Here is a 17,749-nt window from a genome sequence, read left to right on the forward strand (position 1 = left end):
TTGGCAGATCTTGAATGTTTCCCATCACGACTTCTCCCTCAATGATGATTTTCAACGAAGCTGGACTGAGATGCTGGGAAGATGTGGGCACAGCACCTTCACGCTCAATGAGAAGTATCCCGATGTCACGGAAAGAATCATCATCAGATTCCTTGATAAGAATAACAGAAGAGCACAATCATTACATTAGACTTCTCATTTGAAAAAAAAAATTGAATCAATATACTATTAGAGTGTCATGTAGACAATTAAAAGAAAGCAAGAGCTTACTTACAAAGCCTGCTTTGAAGAAGTTTGTGGGGTTGTCTCCCAGGATGATTGGAAGCCCTCTGAGCACCTGTGTCCGGATTTTAGTTGGCTCTGTAGTCTTTTGGGAATTAAACAGAATAACAAGTTAGATAGCTAAAATGAAAAACAAATAAAGATCTATAAGAAAGTCAATGATCTATAAGAAACTGAATTGCACAACTAATAGAGTGGCACTAGGATGTTTTTACAAAACCTGTAAAGAACAATGCCAAGCACATAATGTGTATGGACCTACATTGGTCTGTTGTGAAATCTGTGTCAACAACTATCCAACATTCTCTCTCTTGGAACGAAAATAACTCAAGAAGACGAGGATTGTACCGATCGATGCTTTCATAGAATTCCTGCTTGAGGTTTTTGCCCACATTCCTGCTGAACTCCATAAACACCTGAAAAATACAGAGAGCAAAAAAAAAACCAACAACCCAAGAACCTAGATCAATTGAGCTATACAAGGCAAGCCATCTGCAAAGTAGTGGTGAATCTTTGCTAAGTGGACATTAAGTGCATTAATGGAGTTGACACATTGGTGTAAGCAGGGAAATGGGACAGTTCTACCATAGTTGCCGTGTTTTAACCAATAATGTTTTAAAAGGTAACCCCTTTTTTCACACATAAACTCACAATACTTACACTTCCAAAGCATCCTCACAACACAAGGATCTGTAAAATAGAAAACAAGAAAACTTTTAGTTCAACAACTCAGTTCAACTCAGCTCAACAATATCGCTGTTAAATAACAAAATGGTAATAGAACCGAAACGACATCTGTGTTACACATAAAACCGGCATGTAAACAAGCCTGTCCGTGCGAGAGAGAGTGAGAGTGGGAAACAGAGTGGACACGGAGCGGTTGAGTTGAATACTTCAAAAAACAATACCGATGTACTATTTCTTGCAACCAAGGTCGTGCGTAGTAGTGGTTAGTTTGCAACAGTTTCCATGTCCACATCCACAGTGAAAGTTCATACAACGAAGCGATTTGCTACGTGCACAACATGTGCTCGCCCTGTGGATCAGCTACAACACTCCATGTTATCCAAACCTCTCCAGATTCTCTCCACGATGGCGCGCAGCTCATGGCATCCACAACATTAACACTTCACAACGGCAGCGCCTGCTACACTCTTGCCTCCGACAGCAGTTGAACCGCTTTTCTACCGCGTGAAATGGCGGAAATTTAAATTATAGTCGCGCAAACTCGCCGGTATTTGAGCTGTCCTCAGACTGTTAACACTATGCTAATTTTAAGCTTTAACATTCAGCTGACACTATTTTGAGTGGACATTAGCTAGCAATAAGCATGCATGCACAGGTTCAAACAGTACATTAACATGTGACAGAGAAAAAACAGCGTCAACAAATTATCTCCAAGCTTTTGGGTGTTAAAATTTCCCACAAAGATAACTAGGCTACTTATTTTACATACTAACCGTTCAAGGTGTTCAGTAAAGCTGTGAGGGTGCAGACAGACCGTCTACTGTAGCTGCCTGTGCTCGTCCTGCCGAGTCAGTGTCGACCTCCGTGCAAGCACCGTTGCGCTGGCCTTGTCATGTGACCAGGGACATTTATGAATTAGGCCCCTCCCCTTTCTTGCAAAACTTAACATACCAAGTTATCTCTACTAAACCCGATTAGTACAATCAATCTTTCAGCTAAATAGTACAATCAACTAATGTTGTTTAGTAATGATAGCAGGTTTTTACAAAACATAAAAGTTTAAGTAATGATCACTCGGAAGCTTAAGTAGAAACAAAATCTGGGTTTACAGTGCAGTTCGAGCCCCGCATCGGACAGCCTGTGCTGCATGTCATTCCCCCTCTCTCTGCCTCGCCATTTGTCTTTCTCTATTATCCTGTCCAATAAAGGCACAAAAGCCCAAAAAAATACACTTAAAAAAAAAAGAGTGTATTAACTTGCTCCTCCTGCATGCGTAGCCCTTTCTCACTTTAGCTGTCTTTTCTATCAGGAAAGCCTCAGTATGATGTTCCCCGTGTGTTGTAGTTGCAAACAGGACGAATAGGAAGACACGCTTCTCTGTCATATCATGGTCTGTTTGTCATGAAAACGTTAGAGTGTTCACCTGAGAGCTCTTGGTGCAAAAGGATTTCAATGGAGTAAGACATCGTATTGAGCAACTTTTACGTCTGGATATACTGATATCCGTAATTCAATTCTTCCTAGTCAAAATGAACATTTCAAATATGCAAAATGTTATTCTGCCTATCCACAATTGTCATTTCAGATAACAAGTTCATAGGACACTTTTCTCATTCATGTCTATGGGGTTTCTCATTACAGATATCTTTAATTCAATTGTAGATAGCCACAATGTCAAATGTGGATATCTGCAACTAAATTATGACTATCGTAGTTCCAGTTCCATATCTACAATTTAATTCTTACTATTACTATTTTATACTTACTACTCCAATTAAAGACATCTATATTGTCCTTCTTAGATATCTTTAATTATGTTTTAACTAATCAAAATGATATGATGATATCTCAAACTGAATTGTGACTAACCAGAATTAAATTGCAGATATCTCGTATTGGAATTATGGATAGTCATAATTTTAATTGTAGATATCTATCATCAAGTTATAGATAGATAACTTATTATTATAAGAATTATAATTATAGAATTAATCTTGATTAGAGATATCTCGAATGGGAGATATCTTTAACTTTCATTCTGCCTAGTCAAAATGTAATTAAAGATATCTTGAAATAGAGTTGTGACTAGGCAAAATTGATGTTGCAGATATCTGTAATTATGTCAGAAGTTATGGCAAGTAGGAGAAGGGGCTTGCTGTAGGTGGGAGTGGCTTGCAATCGTGTGTCTGGAAACAATACTATGTTCAATACAACGTAAATTTCTAGCACAACTCTCAACTGAACAAAGTTCTCATTCCCTACAAATTCCTTGATTATGAGCTTGTTCTATTTAATGGTATTTTCTAATTATCCTATCCACAACTGCCATTTCTTCTGCTAAGACTGTTCAAATGATTTGTTTGCTGGCGAATATCCAATGGAAAGCCTGTACTCTCCAGTTCATTTGGGCCAGTATCCAATGGGAAGCCTTGCATCAGCAACTTCATGCACAATTCTGAGGAGTCAAAATGACATTTGCGATATCGTTAACTTTAATTCTGCTTAGTTAAAACTGAATTACAGATATCTGCAATTGTCATTATAGATGTGTGATGTGTCGAATGTCGTTTTCAGTGACTTCATTGGAGATATCTGTAATTTAGTTTTGACTAGTCAAAATTGAATTTTCAATTAGAAACTAGTCAAAATTGAATTACTGATATCTTTTACTGCCATTGTGACTTGTCAAAACTGAATTACAGATATCTCTAACTTGTTTTAGGTTAACGTAATTTGCTTCAAAGTTAGCTCAGTTAACTTTTCTGGTAAGTTATTTGCAGCAAATTTATTGGCATGGCTTAATGCAAAGCTCATTAAATAGTTACTATAGTTAGTAGTAACTAGTTATAGTTATAGTTACTATATATAATAGTTGACTGTTGACGCAGTTTTGCATTTGTGTTTGCAGGAGGATCTGGTGGCAGCAGGGAAAAACCTATTTGGACGGCAAACCTTTCCTCCTTCCAGGGCCAGATAGTGAAATTCTGCCTGCTACATATGTACTTGCTGAACTCACCAAACATGGAGTAGGAAAATGTAAGATTGAAACACATAAGAATTGAGTGTTATTTACTTTTAAACCTTATCATTCCAAGGCATTCATGCAAGGTTTATCTAACAGTTTCTTGCAAAGAAAACCATGGAATGAGCTGCTATGAATTTAATGTTAACCTGAGCCTGTCCTATCATGCAAAATATCAAACACAAAGTTATCTGATACATTGAAGTATGACAAGGAATTGAGAATACTGTTGTGTTTGATTCCAAAACAAGATTTTTCTCTTGGATTTTCAACAAGATGACTATAATGCTCCTCATTGGTTGATCTGGTCCGTAACATCACACGTGGATCGCTTTTACTAAAGGCTGTTTGAGTAGAGGCTTTATCAATAAGACACATTCTGCAGTAATGGTTGGCACTGAATGACTCCAAATAACCAAGAATTGAGTTCAGACCTAAATTGTCACCTGTTACTTGTGCTATGGTGCCATAGATCGGTTGATCAGCAAATTACATTTTCATTCCACTATTTTCTAGTATCTTCTATAAATGGAGTAAGAATTTTGTCAACTCCATACTTTTTTGCATCTTGGGAATGAAACAAAGAAATAAGATGGATATTCATCAGGGATGAGTTTAGACGTGGTGGTAAATTGCGGAGTGTGAAATATAAACATCCAAGCTTATGAATGCCTTGTTTCGATCCTAGTGGATTCGATGTTTCAAAGTCATCATAATACACTTGAATTTGTAATGAATCTTTTGATTTTGAATATAATGGGTGATTTTGATAGTACTTTCCCTCACAGAAATCCTGATATAAGCTAATGACAGTGGCAGACTTATTAATTTGACCGCAAACTACTTTATTCTTGAAAATGAACTCCAACGTTTTTAACAGTGGTATGTAAATGAAAGTGTCATTTACTGGAACCTGTTCATATATCCAGATATTTTGTTTCTCTTCGAGTCATATCTCACTCCTAAATGAATTTCAAGTGGTTCAACAAAACCCCATTTTTCACTAAAATACTTTGTCCATTTAGAATTTGTGTTTAAGTCAGCAAATGGATTGAAAGCATTGTCAAAAACCTCCTCCACTGCACTTCTACTGGGATTATCAGCAGGCACTGCACTTAACACTTCAGCATCATTGACATACTCCGTCATGCTTTCAATAACTGATAAGACAACATTGTTAGCGACACCACTGCCATGTAACTTTGCTGTGATTGAAGCACACATATCTTTTGTCTTATCTTTTGACATTTGGGATGTTGAAGGTTGATTTGACATTTGGGATGTTGATGGTTGATTAGTTATATCTGGAATCATGCCAAATGCATCTTCTTGTGAGCTCTGTTCATCTAAATCTGACTGATGTGGTGTTTGTAAATCATTACTTGTGTTAAAAGAACTATGAGAGCCATTTAAGTGCTTTCTAAAACCTGCATAACTGTTAAACTGCAATGAACATCCTTCTTGGGCACAAATAACAACAAATTTCTTGCCTGGGTATAACTGATGAAAAAACTTGAGGTACTGAATTAATGCACTGGGTGCATTGTGCATGGACCTACAAATATGACACCTATACATCTTTTTAGGAGCTTGTCTCTTCACAACACAAATCTTATAGTCTAAGAAATTAGACTTTCAACTAAAACAAACAAAGGGGGAAAAAAGTGCTGAAGTGCACCAAGTGCATTGTGCAAATACAAATGTGCATACACTGTTTATGAACATGGCTCTTAGCTCCTGTTCATAAACTTGGCTATTAGCTCCTTCACCTTTGGACTCTCTTTAGTGGTGTCAACATCAATATTATAGACAGTTGTCTGGAGAAAACTGTACATGTTGCTGAGAGCATCATCTACACTGAAAACGAAGTGCACTTTGAAGAGTTCATCAAACGCTGCCAATGACATGGTTCCCTGGCAGGGGATGAGCTTCTTGTCGATCACAACGTAGTAAGTAGATGGATTGCTTGCTGGTTCAAGCGGCAAGATGGTATGGCTAGCAAGTTGCCTCCTGGCTCTCCAAGTATTTTTCAAGGCTCCGGCATGACTGTGGAGAAACTACATGTCAGGTTGAAATGTAGTATTGTCTTATGCTTCTAATCACAATCAGAGCTGCACTAACCAGGGTTTCCACACATTTTCACAGACAAAATTTCAAAACTTTTCAAGCTTTTCACCTATAATACAATATCCATAACCTGGAGAAAGTTTTTGATGTCCTGAAGAAGATTTAGATGTCCTGGAGAAGATTTATGGAGAAACAGAGCTCTTGTGCCCATGATTAATGTAAGATATGCTAATTACATTACAGACAACAAAATTCTATCAATTTTCCCAAACTTTTTGATTTTACTTTTCTGCATGACTTTTCCAGGCCTAGAAAATGACTTAAAAAATCCCACTGTTTTTCATGACAATGTGAAGCATGACTTACCTTGTGAAACACAACTCGATGGTCCATGGCCTGAGCTGCACTGATCTTTTGTCTTCTCTTTTTAGAGGGCTGATGTGGCAGGATATGCAGGAGTAACAAGAGAGATGCCATGTCACTGTCCCACTCTGTAGAAAGAGAAAAAAACTTGTGTATTAGTTTAATTTGTCAAATCATGTTTCTTTCATTTCAAAACTATGGAGAATTACATCATACAATCCCACTTTAGATAACAAAAACTCCTCATTAAGCACATGTATATAGGTTTGTGAATGACAATGCATTCAAATTCCACGTGTTACCTGGGCAGTCAGAGGCTTCGTCATTGTTCTGATTCCTGGCAGACCTCAGCAAACTGTGGATGACTGGGGTGGTTGTAAGGCTCTCAGCTTCTTTGATCACCTTCCTTTTAAAGGATGGATGCCACTTTTCAAGCAGTTTGTCGGCTGTCCAAAAATGAGGTTGAAATCTTGATTTATCTGCAGTGGCAGAGAAATGAAAGAACATGTTTTCTTAAATTTACATTTTTCAGATCACACGTTGCACTTAAATGTCTAATACTTACCAGCCCTTTAGTGTCCAGCAGCCTTGGAAACACAGAGTAAGTTATCTGACTCATCAGGATTGTGGATGAGGTGCTGTCTATACTCAAAGGTGTCCTTCATCTTCTGCAGGATTATTTCTCTGTCAGTGATGTGGCTCATCAACGCTCCTCATCCAACTGACCACCAATCTGAGGCAGCTCCCTCTTTTGTCCTGGACCGCCAACTCCTGCTGTCTGCATTTTTGTTTCCTTGAAAGGAAGTTCAGTGTTCCTCTGAACGGTCTTGAGCCGCCATGCCAGAAATCCAGTACCACTTTGGCTGTCATAGAAATGTTCCTGACCAAAGAAAGACAAAAGTTAGTGAGAAACAAAAACCATGAATTTGACAGGATTTTACCACCAAGATATGAGAAAAACAAGCGAGAAAAATAAAACTGCTAATGCTGTGTTTTAAAACAAATGTTTTAGAAAAATGATTTTTTTATGCATAAGAGCAGCAGTAGTGCAGAGTTTGATTGCATCTTAAAGTGATTGTTCAACATTTTGGCAAATTCGCCCATTGCCGTACTTGATGTAATTATACAAGTAGGTTCATTACCTTTGATTAGCGTGCCAATACTTACAAAGCAGAGATGGAGTGCTAACTGTAGCACACAGAGTTGAAGCAGACTGTACAGCCCCTCTTTCCCTCAAAACAAAAACACCACACCCCAACAATTCCAAAACACTCTTATGGACACGTCATGGCTTGCATATTCACCACACTATGTAAAAACAAGCAAGCACTGTATCACAGTTCATACAGGAAGTAGTTCCAGGTATTTGTTACGTTATGTTTCCATAGCATGGTGAATCACAGTCATAACCTGTCCATACGAATGTTTGAGTTGTTGGAATGCATTATTTGAAAATGTTGAACTATCCATTTTTAACTATTCAGTGAAATACACTTTGTGATGTGCCTGAGTCACATATGAGCAGAATGTTCATTTTATTTCATAAGGTTAACATGATTATTCTGTACTTCTTTGATTATATGTAATAGAGATATATGCCTGGGTCAGACCAAAATATATCATTTCAAAACTGAAAAAAAAAAAAATAGTACTGCTACTTCTTGAGGTTCTAGTAAATTAGCACTCTTTAACTTTCTCTACACTTTGCTTTGTCTGTGTCAGATGTAACAAATTATACTTATTATAATTTCAAAAGTGAAAAAAAATATTTCCAAAAAAGCCTCAGTTCGGTTCAATTACAGCTCTTTTGTGTTTTTATCCACATTTTGATGTACCTGTGGCATTCAGGATTTAAAAGGACAAACAATTAATAGACATTGCATGTCTTTTCATTAGGCTGAAATGATTCACATTGGTTTGAAATTTGTCATTACAATGTCTGGCCAAGATTAAAGTCATGCTTTTGAAATCTGGCACAACTGAATTTTTAAATTGAATAGCCCTGGTGTACACAGTATATTAAAGACTAAAAAAGAAATTCATGACTTATACATCAACATAGCCAAAGTTATCCAAAAAAAGTATATGTTTTTGTATAAATACATTTAAAATTTTATAAAGGAATTTATTGATATAATTCAAAGAACAATTCAAAGTTAGGTATGTAATCCAAATAAGACTTACGTATCCCTTCCTGGAGAGGGGATCTTTCAATGCAGGGAACAAGGTAACAATTCTCAGTGCGTATTTCTCTTTAGTGGTTCGCTGAGGGATTCTCCTGAAAAGAAAAATAAAGTTGATTCTTGTTTGTTTACCCAGCTATACCAATTACGCATCGGTGCTTTATAAGGGTGGAATAATACTATTACTTAAGTAATGTTTCTTATTACTATAATTGCTGCCTTTTCTTCAATCTCACTCAAGCAAAAAGAAAATGGAAAAAAAAATAATGTCGGTGCCGATATGTAATTGACCGGCAGATGAACGTGCGACATGCGTAAGGGTCCGAGGTCCCGCCCAACGCTGCTTGCAGCTTTATTTATTTTTTATTATTGCTGTTTAAAAGCTACTATAAAAGGTTATTTAAAATATGGCGGTTGTTCTACAGTATATGGCCGGAGTTCTAGAATATTAAGGGCGGTCCAAAAAACTAGCATAAACTCTAACCCTTTCACAATTTATTACTAGGAAAAAAACATCAGTAATCAGGCCCTACCGTACCTAAATAGTTATTCACAATCGTTTAAAAACAAAATAAGAGTAATAGCTGTTAACTACCTAACCCTTGTATTTTAAACTTGCCCTTCTGTCTCAACCATATGTCCTGCAAGAATGTTAATCATCTGCCTTCTTCTACTGTCACTGAGAGTCCCTGTCGCTTCATATTCCTCAAGCACTGTTGTCCCTCCTGGTTTTGTCTGTAGAATCTGCTTGATCAGCTAAATGGATCATAACAGCAGTGTTAATGCAAGACAAGAGCAGCAAAGTAATTTCAGACATCAGGATGATGATAGGACTGAAATGATTAAGACAAACCAGATTCTAAAGAAAAATCAATTTTTGGAGGAGCACAGCATCAAGTTTTTGACCTTATAGTTTGGCAATTTAAAAATAAATGCATGAAATTAATCAAAATCAATCTAAATCTGTTAATCTAAATCAGATTCTACAATTTCGTTTAGCAGACACTTTTATCCAAAGCGACGTACAATGAGCACTAATACATCACAAGCAAGGAACTAGTTAGATCAGGGGTCCCCAAACTTTTTCCTGTGAGGGCCACATAACTTTTCCCTTCTCTGATGGGGGGCCGGGTTCAGTTTGTAACAGAAAAAGTGTGACGTTTGCAGGGGTGCCTAAACGTAAAAATGTATTGTTTTCTAGAAAGCCACACATAACCAAATAACCCTTTCCGGGTTCTTCACAGAAAAAAAAGTCAGGAAATAAATAATAACACTATTAATGAAATAAATAATAATAGTTCAGGGGGCCGGGCCAAATGTGGGGGCGGGCCGTATCCGGCCCGCGGGCGTTAGTTTGGTGACCACTGAGTTAAATAATGAACTTACATCTCTGGCTGAAGAACTTTGGGATGCCTCTTCATCACTTCTCTTTCACTTGACTGGTCTTGCTTCACAGTCACTGCTACTGCTGGACACAGACAGGAAACTTCCACCAATTATGGATGGTGTGGATAGAGGTGACACAGATGCACCTGAATCTAAAACAAAAAGGTGTATAAATACTTAACATTGCCGCATTATTGTAGATAAGATTTTGCAATCAACCATGCTAGAAGAATCTACAAACAGCAGCCAAAAAACTATGCCCAATTTTGTGCCCAACAGCCCTGTCCATTCATGGATAATGGTTAATTTACCATTGTTGTCACCGTCCTGGATGATGAAGCAAATCCCATTCTGTGGGGCCAAGTCTGTAAACACAGATTCATCCACCTCGGTTCCCGAATCATCTTCCACACAAATCTTGTCCACAAGGATGGAGAACTTCTCTTTCACTAAATGATTAGTTAAAATACCACATTGTTATTTGTTTAAATCAGAAAAAAGTCTAGTCAGTTAAAATTACTGGTTAGTCATATACAAATCGGGACAATTACCTTCAGAAATGAATTCTTCATAATCAGCAGCTTGTAATTTGATGTATTTCTTGCGGTCTTTGTACTGCACCTTAATTAGCATCTTGCAATCTTGAGCATGATCCTGCAGAAAAATTACATTTTTTTTTTAGATAGTCCTTCAGCTGTCATTTATTTCTCTCTCTCTTTTTTAATCACCTATACAAAAGTGTGAAACTTTTACTACACTCAAATCTCTGATGGACAAAAATATACTTTTTGTAACTGAAGCTGTTGGATATGAAGATGTCTTTCTGCCTGACAGGTGTGGAACTTATCATACTGCTCTTCACACTTCTTATGATGACTGCGGTGTCTTTGTATCCTGTCAAACAAACGCACTGAAAAATACAATATTCCAGTTATTTAACAAATTATCAGCCAATTAAATATGGATTATTAATAATAATAATAATAATAATTAATTTTGATTAATTTTACTTTTAAGAGTAGTTTTAATGCAAAATACTTTACTTTTACTTGAGTAATATTGTTCCAAAGCATAAGTGTCAAACTCAAGGCCCGCGGGCTAAATGTGGCCCTCTACGTCATTTTATGTGGCCCGCGAGAGCTAAAAAGGTTGGATTATCTTATAATAAATAAGTCAAAAGCTTTGACCATATGCATTGACCATAAACTACATTTCCCATAATTCATGCCGATCATGTTACCTGTGAAGTGACGGCATCCCGCCACTAGATTGCAGTGTTTCCACATCAGTGCCATTTTCCGAATTAAGAAATACAAACAATGATCCCAAAATGTCTAGGAAGAGAAAAATTGATACAGATGGAAGGCTGTTTCAAGAAAGATGGGAGGCGAATATATGTTTGTGCTTCAAGGAGAAAAACCGTTATGTCTTTTGTGTTATGAGGCAGTGGCGGTTATCAAAGAGTACAATCTACATCGGCATTTTGACACCAAACACGGAGCTATGTATGCCAAAGTGTGCCTTCAAGAAAAACAACAAATGGTGCAAGAATTAAAAGGCAAATTGCGATCGCAGCAGGACGTGTTCAAGAGAGCCACAACCAAAAACAATGCGGCAGTGAAAGCAAGCTTTATTGTGGCTGAAGAAATTGCCCACACTGCAAAGTCTTTTTCAGAGGGTGCATTTTTTAAGCTATTTGAGTTATTTAACATTAAGGAGTAGTTGCATTTATTTTACAATACATTTAGTTACATTTAGCTACATTTATACTGCCTCAAAGTTACATCTGGCCCTTTGAGGGCAACCATTATGCTGATGTGGCCCTCGGCGAAAATGAGTTTGACACCCCTGTTCTAAAGTAACAATACTCGAGTACAATTTTTGGCTACTCTACCCACCTCTGATCTTGAGGGATATTAATCTAACTTATGCTATTACATGAACATTGTCGAAACTTTTAACCTTAAATTTTCACTCCGACTTCACTTACCTAAAGGCTGAGAACATACGTTGGAGCTCTTATGGTCCTGTTGATTGCTAGTGCTACAAATCAAAATAGACAACGTTAATTGCATAAGTAAAAGAGTGTTATTTTAAGATTTTAATTAAGACCCAAACAGCTTCAACAGAGTTATACTAGTTTATGTTACCGTTTATTTACCGTGTGTCGAAAGACTAACCAAGCACTAACGTTGGCATAAACATAAGTGACACGTGCATGCCTTGGCATGTCTGCTTATGTACGGCATCGGTAATTCGTTAGTAAGAGAATAATATCGCCATTTTCCTGTATTTGAAATATTGAGCCAACACAAACACATTTTTGTGCAAAATATCAATCAGTGAGATATATCGACGTGATACTCACCTGTCGCTTGCGTGGTGTCTTCTCATTGCGAGTATGCGGGGTAAAGAAAATGGCTGCCATTTCAATTTCTACCAGAAGTGTGCCTCACCAAATGCCCGGATGTGAAAACCACACCCGCAGGTGTTGGATACCGTTAACTCTATACTGTTACGTCCACAATAATATGTTTTCTCACTACCACGGAGTTCATTGTATCAGAATCAACACCACAACCTCAACACTTCACTGTAAAACAGCCTAACACTAGGATTTTGACTCCAGTGATTTTGCTGTGCAGGAAATTACTGATGTCAAGAACAGATGCAGCATTTCATCAGATGAATTAAGACACAAATAGATACAACAAACTATTTCTCAGTTTACCTTACAATTAGAAAAATCAGGGTCACTTCACAAAGATGAAGCACGTACTGGGTGTAAGCACTAAAACATGTACATGTAAGACATAACACACAGATAGGTCATAGATTGTGGTTAACCAACATTTTCACCATGATGAATTCACCTTATGAGGCGCATATTTCCATCTATATGCGACAGGCTGTTGGGGTAAGGTGCATGATACACCCGTCTTGCCACAGTGCTGCTCCATCTCCTAGCAGTTTACCTTAGCCAACATCTTGTGCCCTGCATCGTGGAACCAGCAATCCATCTGCGCGTAACAAGGGTCTCATCATCTAAAATAGTAATAATGTTACTAAATAATAAAATTTTATGTTCAGCGGCTATAAAAATCTCAAATACAGTAAACCATCAATTACCATCCAAAGTTTGGATACAGGCCTTGAAGTCTTCTTACAGGACATTCAAGTTCTTTCTATTGCAGAAAATCTAGTTCTCACTGTTATACCAAGCAACTTTGACCTCTTATACAAAAATGAGGAGGAGCATCCCAAAATTTTTGCGATTCATTTGAGTTTTTATTGTCTATACCTTTGCGATAAATTAATTTAAATCACAGTTTGAGGAATTTCATAATTAACTTGTCTATGATTATCACAAGAGCTTATTTAAATGTTTTCATTTCTTACTTTTTGAGTTTCAAACCAGAATAATCAGGTTGGTAGAAAGCCAGCTGTTTATCCAACCATAGCCCAGATTATTAGCCAAATATTTGTCAGGCCGAGACTCAAAGCAGGACTCAGATGCAGAGATATTAGGAAACCAAAGGCTTTTATTGAATTCACTGGAGACCTCAGACAGAGTGACAAACCAATGGCTATGAAAAAACTAGACACTAGACTCTGAATCTAAGGAACAAAAAACGAGGAAAAAGGTACTAATCAAAAGAAACCAACTGATAAACACAAAACCCTCCGTACAGAGGAAAATCCTGACTATATAAAAATAAAACAAAAAATAATCTACTCACGCTACTAAGCGGAGGATCTAAAATAATAAATAACTGGGCTACATGAAATGAAAATCACTCTTAACAAGGAAAAACAAAGATCTATGAAAATATGCTAAGGTAAGAACTACAAACAAAAAAAAAAAATCACTCTTAATGAGGAAAAACAAGGGGCTATGAACTTTAGCTAGGGCAAAATTTACAAACAAAAAAATCACTCTTCTCGAGGTACAAACGGCTTACTTTGGCGACTACTGTGGCTGTGGACATGGACAAAGGCTCGGGTGCAGGACGAGGACGAAGACACTCTGGCACAAGACAAGGGGAACACAGACTATTTAAACACATGGAAGGAAATAGGGGACAGGTGGAAACACTTAGGGCAATCAGACTGACACATGAGGAAGGGCAAGTGACCTGAAACGAGAGGAGAATTACTTTTCAAAATAAAACAGGAAATGACAGGACAAAACAAACCCAGGACAAGACAACCTCACCACGGTGTGAAAATATTGAATATTCCCCAAACTGGTCCCAATACATTCTAGTTTACTTTATGTACTATTTAATTTATTATTAAGGTATTATTATTATTATTATTATTGTTGTTGTTGTTGTTGTTGTTGTTGTTATTATTGGTTTGTTTGTTTGTCTACAGCTCATTTCACCAGTTTGATCATTTCTGTTACTGTATAATTATTAATATCAAACGTTAAATCATGTTTTACAGTGCAATACACTCCCCTGAATGAATTGCTGAATAGCTGAAAACCCTCCATTTTCAGCTAAAGTGACTCCAGAGATCAGTGTTCTGAGACCATCCAGACTTCGTTATAGGTCCTCAAGCGTGTCCTCTCAAGTGAACAAAGCTCTCCTTCTCCACAAATTTCTTAAGTATGAGCTTGTTCTATTTCATGGCATTTTCTAATTATCTTATCCACAACAGCAACCGCATTTTTTCTGCTAACATTATTCAAATGATTTGTTTGCTGGGCGAATATCCAGTTAATTTGGGCCAATATCTAATAGGAAGCCTTGCATGAGCAACGTCATGCACAACAATTCTGATGAGTAAAAGCGACGTTTGCAACATCATTAACTTTAATTCTGCCTAGTTAAAACTGAATTACAGATATCTGTGGTTGTCATTTGGGATGTGTGACGAGTCGAATGTTGTTTTCAGTGACGTCATTGCAGATATCTGTAATTCTTTGACTAGTCAAAATTGAGTTATGGCCTAAGAGTCTGAGGAGGGGGATGCCCACTCTCCAACCTCCCCTAGCCCAAAACCTTCACTTACATGGCAATGGATTACACAGAATGATCCTGACCTGCAGCCTCAACCTATTGAGATTCCACTCCCACAGAGAGGAAAGGGCAGGGGTGGACTGGGACAAAAATTCAGCCCTGGCATTTTCTGTCCAGACCAGCCCACTACATTATCAGCGGACACTACATAGAAGTCCACTAATCTCGCGGCATCTTCTCTCATGCATACTACAAAGAAGAGTCATATTCCTTGATAGCAGTTAACAAATAAAGCACTTAACTATGAACTCAAGGACTAAAATTGACAGCTATAGCAATCAATCAATCAATCTTTATTCATTATAGTGTCAAATCATAACAGAAGTTATGTCATGACTAGGGGTGGGACGAGACTAACGGGAAGAACCTTTATGCTACCCTTTCAGTTTTTAGTCTGTAAGCCCAGCATTAGTTAAAACCAGACTCGGACAATAATAACAAAAAAATATCCTGACAAATAATCTAAATAGAAACATATTACAGACAGTAGCAGCATTAGAGCTGAAACTCACTCGCTCAACGGTGAGAAAAAAAAAATATATATAGCTGTGTGAAAAAGTCTAAGACATGGGTTACAGGTCTGAATAGATATGCATTCTCATATATGTGTATGTGCACAAGTATGTATTGCCCTACTTCCTCGTCCGCAGCCAGCCAGCTCCGCTCCTCACCAAATTCATGACCTGCAAGAAACAGCAAACAGAACTTGTACTCAGTATCTGTGTACTGTCAAGTATATGTAGCCATGTAGACTTTTTGTGACGTAGTGACACTTAGTGAACAAATTCATTTGTCATGAAGGATGACTTAAGTCTCAAAAGAGCCCTAAGGCCTACCTGCATAACTGTTAATTGAACTTAAAAGATATGCAGATGTTTGAAATTAAAACCATCAATATGAATATATTCAACCAGGAAATAATCATAATCAAACCTTTTGTTTCAATCTGAGACAAAACAAGTTGCATAATAAACTCACAAAGTCAAGACGAAGCTCTCAGATATGATGGATGACTCAAGCATCATAGAAGAACTTCTAGCAGGTCAGGAAAACCTGTTTTACAGGAGGTAATGGTAGCAGAGAATATAAAGAGACATTTATGAATGACCAATTGTCATTTTATCACACATATAGTATGTTTCTTCACATAAACCTTTAAACATACACATATTGCATTCCTCTCACCACATGAAATGAGCTCAGGAACCCAAAAGTGGCCCAGTGAATGGTGGTGGAGACAAAGGAGGTCCTCAAAAGGGGACAGAGGGAAAACAACTCCTTAGGCTCTCATATATAGGGTGGTCAACCTAAAAGAGACATATACTTATATATACACAGCCATTTGAAAACTACAGTAAAAGTAACACATTTACACACAAATTAAAGTTACACACAAATTATGAAATAGTTATCACCTCAGTAAACAATAAATGAATTGAAAGATTACAATAAATTCAATGGCAAATATTGCAAATTAAACTAATTATTTCCTATAGGTTTACTTGTATTTTGTGCTAAAATTCAAAGTATCTCATCTGTATTTACAATACAGCTTGATTCTGCATCTCTACTTACAGCTCATTGGTCCATGTGAATGTTTACTGTTGCTATGGCAACAAGAGACTACTGATGTTAGCAGCTCTTAGCTAGCTTAGCTAAATCATCTGAACAATAATAACCCATAATATCACAATTCGGCATATTTAAACAAAATCAACCACAACTACCAACTTTCACAGCCCTTCAACTCTGGGCTAATATGCTGTCACAAGTAGGACTATGCAGTTAATTAGGTCACATCATTCAATGTAAAAACATTTTCTACTTCTTTTTGGACATGTCTCAAAAATGTAGCCTAGCCAGCCCCAGGCTAACGTTACTTACCGTGTATGTCTCCTCTCGCTCGTCTCCCGGCGCGGCAGCACCTGCTGGGGCGGTGACCCCGGCACCAGATAGGTCCGTCAATTTAGAATATTTAGCAGCCGCCACCTCCAGAGACTTCAGCTTTTTAAGTCGCAGTTTTTCAGCGCCACCCGGGCGTTTCTTCCGCTTATCCATCTTCAGCTCAGCAGCAGCCTGTCCCGCGACTCCCGCCCATGGCATGAGGTCCCGCCCACCCTGGTTTGTGTTGTGATTGACAGCACTGTCAGGGCTCTCTGAGCCTGTCAGCCCATGATTGATTGACAATGACAAACAATAGACCAATAATATGTGTCGATGCTGGCAACACACTGCTAGCCCTCTGCAGCCAATCGGCCGGCCCAAATGGAGGGAATTTAGAGGAAAAAAACAAAACAAAATAACATAGCGGACCGGACCGGCCCACATTGGGTCAACGGCCCACCGGGACGATGCCCGGTATGCCAGATGGCCAGTCCACCCCTGGGAAAGGGTACAGGGGCTGCACCGCATGAGGCCTTCTAACAGGCAGTAACTCAACGACAAACGCCGTCGCTACCAGCAGCTACAACATCAGTTGCAGGAGTTGGCCCTGGACAAGGATCTCTTTGCCCACCACTTAAGAGTCTGTCTCGACGTCTTGAGTTCTACCGAAGTCTGAGACGGACTGGCCTGACTGGCCTACTTCCCAACACCAACAAGCCACAGTGAACTGTGGATCATGCTAAACATGACTCACCATGGACTATATCCATACACCACTCCCATGGACCATATCATCTTGTGAACTTCCACAATTACACACACTGAGCACAATGTTTGAAGAGCACATA

At 38.0% G+C, this 17,749-nt stretch overlaps 1 long non-coding RNA gene across 1 annotated transcript; it reads right to left on the reverse strand.

Moving 5' to 3' along the window:
- Positions 1 to 15,093: 15,093 nt before the first annotated feature.
- Positions 15,094 to 17,397, reverse strand: LOC130166674 (uncharacterized). Its single transcript, XR_008827185.1, has 4 exons — positions 16,902 to 17,397; positions 16,203 to 16,324; positions 15,996 to 16,070; positions 15,094 to 15,700 (listed from the first exon to the last, which is right to left on the reverse strand). It is a non-coding gene; the product is annotated as an uncharacterized LOC130166674 (long non-coding RNA).
- Positions 17,398 to 17,749: the final 352 nt, after the last annotated feature.

The sequence above is a fragment of the Seriola aureovittata genome, chromosome 3 (assembly GCF_021018895.1).
Source record: "Seriola aureovittata isolate HTS-2021-v1 ecotype China chromosome 3, ASM2101889v1, whole genome shotgun sequence".
NCBI lineage: Eukaryota > Metazoa > Chordata > Actinopteri > Carangiformes > Carangidae > Seriola > Seriola aureovittata.